General features: G+C 37.8%; 1 pseudogene; it reads right to left on the minus strand.

Moving 5' to 3' along the window:
• Positions 1-7,606: 7,606 nt before the first annotated feature.
• On the minus strand, positions 7,607-8,943 carry LOC108391593 (pescadillo homolog pseudogene; annotated as a pseudogene).
• Between the last annotated feature and the right edge of the window lie 423 nt (positions 8,944-9,366).

Genomic DNA, 9,366 nt, shown 5'->3' on the forward strand with positions numbered 1-9,366 from the left:
GCTTTGGTGTCCAACTCAGACATTAGTGTTAAAGGCAACCAGAATAATAATCAGTTGACAGAACTGCTATGACCAGTTAAGATTCTGAGCTGTTCCAGTGCCCTGAAGGATGAAGATTATTTCATTGTCTGTATTAGTTCCCTTTGGTACAAGTCAAAGTGTATGTTCTACAGTCAAGTTTAATCAGGCTGAGAAAATTCACAGGGCCCATTTTGGGTGTGTTTTTCAGGAAGCTATTCATGTGAAAAGATCCATTAAGGCCCAGATCTGACCTTTTTCTCCTTGAAGCTGGGTAATAAAAGAGGATCAATAGCAGGAAATAGTACAAAAATAAAACAATAAAGCATGTAAAGGGACAAATGTAAGTACTGCTGATGAAGGTGAAACTTAAGCAGACACCTCTCCACAAGTCACTCAGGGTTTTCATGGGTAGAGATTTGCTGACAATAGTGCCTGTGTGACTCCAGCTTAGTAATATTTCTGCTGAAGCACACACAATATCCTAGTTTCAGGAAATGAAGACATCTTTTTATTTTTTTCCTGTAGTTCTATACCAAACAGGAGATTTCACCCTATTTAAAAAGCTAATTTCAGTCACAAGATGAGGGTCAATTTTACACTACTGATATTTGGCTCTCATTTTCAGAATACCACAGAGAGACCAACAAAGAGAATATCTTTGGTATATGAGAAGCTGTGATAATATTTGGGAGTGGGGATGCAAGAGAAATGTTTCCTTAGTTACTTCTCACCATATTACCATTTGTGTTAACAGGTAATTTTCTAACCCTAGAACACACACCTGAAAATCAATATCCAGACTTCCTCAGAAATACAAACCATAGATCAGTATAGATGAGAATAAATTCAGTATTCAGCTATGCAACCATAAGCATAGCATGAAATTATGCTACCTTTCAGCAAGATTTATGGGTCCTAAAGACTAGGATTCCCAAGCTCCCACCACTATTCTAAGTAATGTTCTTGGGCTTCTCAGAAAGGAAAGGGAAAGACTGGGTAGAGGTACTCCTCAAAGACTCTGTAACTATTGTTGATATATTCCTACTTTTCCTCAGATATATCCAAAGTAATTTCAAGACTATGAAAAATTTTAAAAATACACATCTTCTTCAAAACAAGTGGAGGAGCCCCTAAATTATATAAGAAAGTGATTGTATACCTGTCCATTATAGTGTTACATCAAGTATCTGATTTGCCTTCATTCAAGATTGGATCATTGTCCTTAGAAAAATATGACACCAACTTCAAAGAAATATATTTAGTTTCCTGTCCAAAGGATTCCTTAGTCATTAGGTCTTGGAAATCTGGTATGACCAAATTCAAATCAATGGCCAGTGAATTTTCACTCACAGATATTTCTTGAATTGACATTTTAAGGTCTTTTCTGAGAAATAATCAACACAGGAAAATGTTAATCCAACATGTTTCTTAGAACCCAAATTATATAGGCTACAGCACACCAATCAGTCACATGATATCAGAATATTTACAATATTTAGGTCAAATAATCTATAATATGCCAAAAATTTCTTCTTCCATTTTTTTTCATATATTATGCAATGTATTGTCTAAACAGCCTGACAGGCCAACCATTTCATTACCTTAATTTAATGAAAAAGTAGAAGACTTATCATGACCAGATATCTATAATAAAAAAGACAGACATTAAAAAGTGTTGGCAAGGATGTGGAAAACAGGAACCCTCAAATATTGCTGACAGGAATTAATTTGAAATAGTATGGCTGTTTTGGAAAACTGCTCTCAAGAGAAATGCAAACGTATTTCCACACGAAGATTTGCATGTGAATTTTTTAGAAGAATTATTTATAATAGTAAAAAAATGGAAAGAACTTGTATTCATCAATTGATTAATGGGTGAATTAAAAGTAGTATATCCATAAAATGGAATATTATCCAACACTAAAAATAATAGAAGTACTGATCCATCCGTGGATGAACCTTGAAAACATTATTCTAAATTAAATAAGCTGGGCACAATAGACCAATTGTATCATTCCATTTATATGAAATGTGAAGAATAGTCAATGAAGTGAGACAGAAAATAGATTAGTTAATGGGCATGAGGATCTTATTGGGGTGATAAAAATATTCTTATATGGGATTATGGTGATGGTTGTACAACTCAGTAAATTCATTAGAAATCATTGAATTCCACACTTAAAATGGACAAAATTTATGATTTATAAATTATATCTAAATAAAGTTGCTTATATGTACATATGTAAATCTTATTTACACAAATGTCATGTGTATGTATCCTATCACATATTTATATACACACATACAATTATCTTTATTATGTGTATATATGGATATCATATATATGTTCATATACATATGAATATATATCCACTTATCCATATATGTAGTTTGTAGAGGCTATATTGTATGTAGTAAATCATGTAGCAATGCAATGATATCCCTAGGGTCAGCACTCACAGCCCAAGTTCCTATTCTGTGGTGTAGTCACTAAACTCTGTTATCTTAATTTTGACTGGGAAAGAAGTAGAATGGGAGAGCTATTTGTTTTCCTTATAAACAAACAAATCTAAAAAGAAGATAGATGATTCCTGGATTGTTCTTTCATATTGCTTACCAACTGACATAGACTTATCCCAAGGCTCATATATTTAATGGGTCATTAGCATTATTCTGTTTTATGGCAACAAAATACAGGTCAAACTAGCTATTTTGCAAGCATGTTTAGTGACCAAAGGGGGCTGGGCAAGAACACAGATAGCAGTACATATCTATCATCATTGTTAAGAAACAAACTCAAATATGTAATATATTGAGAGGGTGTCAGTAGAGTTATTTTTGTAATTTAAGGAAAGTATTACTTGTTAACTTAAAAATAATACATGTTCCATAAAGTTTTGATAAACCCGCAATCCATATTATATTTCAATACCAGTAAGGAGATTGCCCACAAATTACTTGCTTATCATCTTCACTTGATTTATCCATAGGCAAAACTAAGTTTTTTGATTCATCTTTCAAAGTTGATGAGACATTGTTGAGGAGACTTATTTTTGTCTTCAACAAGTACATAACCATTTTTTCATACCCCCATCTAAACTGAAGGGTTAGAAAAAATGACAGTTGATTTTGATTATGTTTATACATCTGGTCTTTCTCAGATTATTTTTAATTTTATTCCCATTGAGAATATTTAATAATATGAGAAATAATAGAACAGAGGGACTTTAAATTATACCAACTGTAAATGTTCTTTTTTTACCCCTGACCTCTACCACCATTTTATCACAGAATCTTACAGCTTCTTTCTTCTTCTCTACTGGAATATGGAAATATTGACAAGCACACTTGGAAACTGAAGCCCAAGATGTGACTTGTAATGACCTGCAATGAGATCCATATGTCATTGCTATTAGTTACCTGAATGTTGCAATGGTCAGTTAACTCTGTTGTATGGAACCCAAATTTTAATCACCCTTGTCAGAATGGTTCCCTCTAGATACACATTTTTGGGATTTTAGCAGCACATTAGGAACAGAAAAATACCCAGCACATTTAAATGGTGGGTAAACTAGAAGAATTGGTAACAATTTGGAATATTATTCCTGTTAGATTAGCTTCCTTCTGAGTATCTGAATTAAGACATACTAAAAGCATGGATGTTTTTAAAAGTGCATTGCATCAGATTAAACTAAAGAAAGATCAAAAGGAGAAAGAGGCTTCTTGGAGCAATGCCTGATTCCAGGGGCAGGAAAAGTACAAATTAAGCCTTAGACATTCTATTATGCCAAGAGTGAACATTCAAAAATAAGAAGAATATATCTATCAAAGGACATATTATAGAAATGGACAATAACTATTTGAGTAAAATAAAAATCCATATTTCCATACTGATATAAATAAATACATAAACAGGGAAAAAAGAGCAACTGTTCCTCATAATAGAATGCAAACTTAAGATGTAGAGGAATGATGTAACTAGAAAATCATCATTGTACAACCATCACAATAATATGTAATTCAGTCAGAATTGTCAGTAGATGCTGAAATTAGTAGATAAAAGTTGGAGGAACAGGGTATTTATATAGACACAAAGTATCACCCTACAATTTAGTTTTTATAAATAAGCTTAAAAATGGAGAAACCTGGAAGATACCACCTTTACCAAGTGATCAAAATTATCATCAATAATGAGACAAACTGACATCAGTTGTCTCTGATAGGGTACACCAAGAAGAACATAGCATCACTTCTTATGGCCAAAATACAAAATTTGATTCTACTCCTGAGACCACACTGTATACTCTTTGAAAATGTCAAGGTCATGGAGGACAATTAAAGACTGAGGAACTCATCCAGACTGAAAAAGAGTTAAGAAACCTAACAACTAAATGCAGCATATGATCCAATGTTGAATAATTGACTGGGGAGCATAGGAGAGGGGATGGTGGTGGCTATAAAAAACAACAGTAAGACAACCAGTGAAACTTAAGTATGAGCAGAGGTTTAGAAAATAGTACTAAATCAGTGATGTTTCCTGATTTTTATATTGTACAGTGGTTATGAAAAAATAGCAATGCATGTAAGTTCCTTCTATAAAGAACCTCTACGATAATTCCATGACTTCTTAACAGGGTGGAGTTCAGGCCATCTTTTTAACTTATGCTGGAAGAATCCTAGAAGTGATGTCAGAGGGACCCAGTTCCATTTAGGGACAAGTTCCAGAGTTGAATAGAAGCGTTAGAATGACTGGTACTTCCTAGGCCTAGATTAGTTCTCAATGGCTCTAATATTTCCACCTTAAGGATACAGACAAGCCATTTACAATGAAGAGCTAGCAACTAGGGTATAACTATCATGATTATGAAGTGCCAAATTAGTCTGTGTCATGTTAAAAGAATGAAAACAAAAGGAAAAATAAAATGTATACTGAACTAACTATATGTTTGGGTTTCCTTGGAAGATATCTTCTTTTTTTAATCTGGATATCACATGCACAATTCATACATGCTGCTTTAACCTAAAAGGTAAGAATGAGCTTGGAAAGAGAAAAATTATGAGACATGAAAGTAAAGGGGCCTTCTATAACCAAGGAAATACTTGGAGTCAATAAATCAATGTTTTTCTGTTCATGTCTACCATGTAGTTCCCACTCATCAAACTCAAGATGAACTAAAGTATCTGAAAAATTATATAGAATATTTTAATGAGGATACCATGCTCAAGCTAAAAATTAATACATTTTTCTTTGACTTTCATAGAACTTTGCATTGTGAGCATTTTATATATAAGCCAAGAATGCCACAAAATAGCTGTAATCAACAATTTACAGAAAAGTAAGAATAAATATCTTTCAAAAGGATGAATCAATACCTGCATTAACAGCTGCTATTGCTCACAGTACTTCTGTTTTAGGTTTGTCATTTCAAGCCAAAAAGCTGCATAGTCCCTGCAACATCAACAGATTCCCCAAATGAAGCATGGTAGAAAGATGTCTGTAGAATTTTGAAGATACAATATCTAATAATATATTGAACTGTCTGAATTAACAGCATTCACAATGTTCTTCAAGAACATTCTTCTCCTATTACTCTGCCTGAATATTTTGGGCTTAAAGTTTAACTTCATTCAATCTTTCAGTCAATCAGTTGGTCTGCAGAGGCACCACACTAACATTTCTGAAAGTACAGACTACCTTAATAAAACAGACTTCAGAATATGAGATTCATTGCAAACCAAGAGCGTACTAATGGAAATTACTTATTGACAACCTTAGGGGTATAAAAACACTTTATAGAAGGCTGGAAGAATAAATAAATCTCTAAGCTAGTAGGTGTATACCAAAACAACATATCTGTACTTCCACTGAATCATGTGACAAGAGAAACCTGTATCAGATTTAGAGACTGCAAATTTCTTATATAGAATTATGTTTAGATGTGATCTAATATAATCCAAATTCCACAATGGGAAAGTTTCACAAAAATCTGCCTAGAAGGAACCTCAGGAGGCCATCTAGTCCACTATTGACCAACAGATGTTGGTCTGATTTACATGATGTGTTTGATGATGCTCCAGAAGGCCCTGGCTGGTTTTATAAATATGTATATAGGTTACATATATAATACTGTTAACATTCAGCAACATAACCAGTATCCGGAGCTAACATGAGGGATTGGCGTATGGTCAATGTCAATGAAAATCTTGGCTTATATTTAATGTTGATGAAACAGCAAGAAAAATACTTCCATCCCGTTCCTTCCTTCTTTTCTCCCTTGCCACATGTGAATAGCTTAATTCATTAAGTCAATTACAAATGATAGAATCATGAAATTAAAGGCGCATTTGTATTTCATTGAAAGATTAGCAGTGGCATTCAAGTATATAGTGAATATTGGTAAATTTTGCTGCAACTTATGCATACATTTTCTCTAAGGTAAATTATAGGTTGTAACATTTTTTCATACGTATGATTATGCAACTATTTAACCATTTGAATTTTGCCTTTACACACTATTGCCTGAACAAATCTAATATTAGAGCCATCATAGGCTGTGTCATGCCCTCTGTGTTTCCTTATAAAGAACTGAGAAGTATCTGAAAGTATCCATTTCATAGACACAGAAAAAAAGATAGATCAGAGAAATGAATCATAGATCACCCTTGGACTAATGAAGAATTTGCAAATAAGCCAAGAATGTAGCTAAGGTACTTAAATATATAAGCATTATCATCTAATATATACATATATTAAATGGCAAATGCTATCTTCTATATTACTCATATCTGCATGGTCATCTTGGATGCTGGTAAGTTTACTTCTGATTTACACAGTGGTCTCTAGTCTGTAGTTTATATGATCCAAGTCATTGGGACATTAACATCAGTCCAAACATTAAAGTATTTGATACAGTGTTGTGGTTTTACTTAAAAGAAATCTCACAAATGTACCATGGAAAACAAGAGTTCAGTTTCTCAACTCAGAGGCAATCAACCTTAAAAACCTTGGAAATAAGCAGATCTTTCCACTTACTTAAACTGGATATAGGGAGAAAACAGAATTTTTTCCCTTATCTTTTATTTTTAGGTGTTGTATCACTGTTTTCCCCCCCTTTTTTGAAGTTTTCTTTTTTTTAGCCTTAGCCAGCCTTTTTTTTCCAATTGGCTGCAAATTCCAGCCGTTTAATAACCAATACTTGCCCACCCTCACCCCATCACCGCATCAGAAGAATCATGGGTCCAACTGCATGTGGGAGGAGTGCTGCAGACAGCCAGGGTGAATGGGAGCAGCTGGTGAGGGGCTTGCTGGACTGCTGACCCCCCCATGTCACGGACTCCTGGGAGCATCGAGATGGGCTGGGCAGAGGCCTCTTCTCTGCCCAGTCACCAGCAGGGAGCTCCATCCAAGGGAGACTGGGGCTGCCCATAGGCCCAGCCAAGGAGCACAAGAGGAAGCCCAGCAGGTGGGGTAAAAGGGGGAGGAAAACAGAAGAGACTCTGGTCTGTCACCAAGCTTAGCCCTCTGGCCGTCTGTGCCTAGTCCAGCTGGCAGAAGCTGGCCTTGCCCATCGAGAGGCTATCGCACTCACACTGGCCGTCCGTTCCTGGCCTTCTTCTCAGACTTCACGGTTTCATCTGCCAGTTTGCTGGCCTTGTGGATTTTGTGCCTCTTGTCAAACATGATCTTGTTGTACAGGTACCTCTCCCGCTTCTTCATCATCATGATGGCCAGGTGCTTGGCCTCGCTCGGCTCCTCCTGGGCCAGCCGCTGCTTGTCCTCCACCTTCATGGTGCCTGCCATCACCTGGGCTGTTTCCCCTCCATCCTCTGCTCCTCCAGGGTTGTCAGTCAGGCCTCTTCCTCCTTTTCTGAACCAGCTTCTCCATCTTCCTTCTCCTCCTAGTTTTCTTCCCCTTCATCACCATCACCATCACCTTCACTGTCATCCTCAACCTCCTCTTCGGATTCATTCGAACTGCCTGGGTGCTCACCCCGCCGCAGGGCTAGCAGCTTCAGCTTCTCAGGGGGGATGCAATCGCTTTCCTTCTCTGACACGAAGTGGGAGAGATGTGGGGGCAGCTGCACCCCAGGGAAGTAGTCTGCCACGGGGAGGAGGAGCTGGGCGTTCACAGAGTCAAACAGCCACTGCGGCTGCATGTAGTACCTGCCAATGACGGGGGTCTGCTGCCCAGGCCGGTCGACAATTTGGTGGGTGATGCAGGAATTGGTGATGCCATAAGTAGCCCCAATGCACAGAGATTTGTACCAGAACACATCTTCCCCCAAACTCCTGATAACAAAAGCCAGGGCCTCACAGGGCACCTCCCAGTTCAGGAAGAACTTCAGGCCCTCAAAGAGCTTCTTGTGCTTTTCCTGTGCCTCCAGTTCCTTCCTGCGGTCCTCCTCCTGTGCTGTCATCTCCTCATTGGCAGGGAACTCATCCACCTTGGCCTCCTCCTCTGCAGGCACCACCACGCGGGCTAGACTGGCACCGAGGGCCGCCAGCTTCTCCATAGAACTCTCAGAGTCCAATGCGTAGGTGTCCTCACTGGCCTTCACTTCTGCAGGGGACTGACTCTCCAGCTTGGGGGAGTAGTGCAGGTTGAGCGACTGGTAAAGGCGGAAGTTGACAAAGCCCAACAGGGTGGTGTAGAACTCGGTGAAGGTGGCCATGACGCAGTAGTCTACGTCTGTCGGGTGGTCATGGGAGAAGGAGCAGGGCGTGATCCACACGATGGGCTGGCCCAGCACCTCGGCCTGGTAGTAAATGCCTTTGATGGACAGAAAGACCTTGTGCAGGGCACGGGCAGCAATGATGTAGTACAGGAACTCCACAGTGAGCCGGCGGCACAGCTGAATGGTCTGCACGTGACACTTGCCGGTCCGACGGAAGGTGGAGAAGAGAAAGCACATGGAGGGGGCGTCATCTGTGCATCCATGACAGGTTTTGAATTCTTAAATTCTACTTTCCCAAGCAAAAGAAACCCTTATATTTGCCATGGAAAGGAGATACAGTCTCCTCTCTTTTTTTGGATCCTACCCTTCCAAAGGGTAGTCAGGACGCTTTTGAGTAGATCTCATACTTTTTCCTTTTATGCTTGTATGCATAACCTAAGTATATCTCCAAGACAAATAAACCAAGGTGAAGTTTATAGATGGGATCTGTTCTCTATATAATGCATGATATACATACATAGTCCAGGGACCCTACCGATATTTACTAAAACTAATAATAAATTTCATGAAAATTTTCTAATATAGGAAAATAACCATTAGCTTTGAAATGATAACTACTCCTTATGTTTTCATGGCATATATATCAAAGCCAAAAAAGAAAATTCAGGT

This window comes from Manis javanica, chromosome X (genome assembly GCF_040802235.1).
Source record: "Manis javanica isolate MJ-LG chromosome X, MJ_LKY, whole genome shotgun sequence".
NCBI classification, from domain to species: domain Eukaryota; kingdom Metazoa; phylum Chordata; class Mammalia; order Pholidota; family Manidae; genus Manis; species Manis javanica.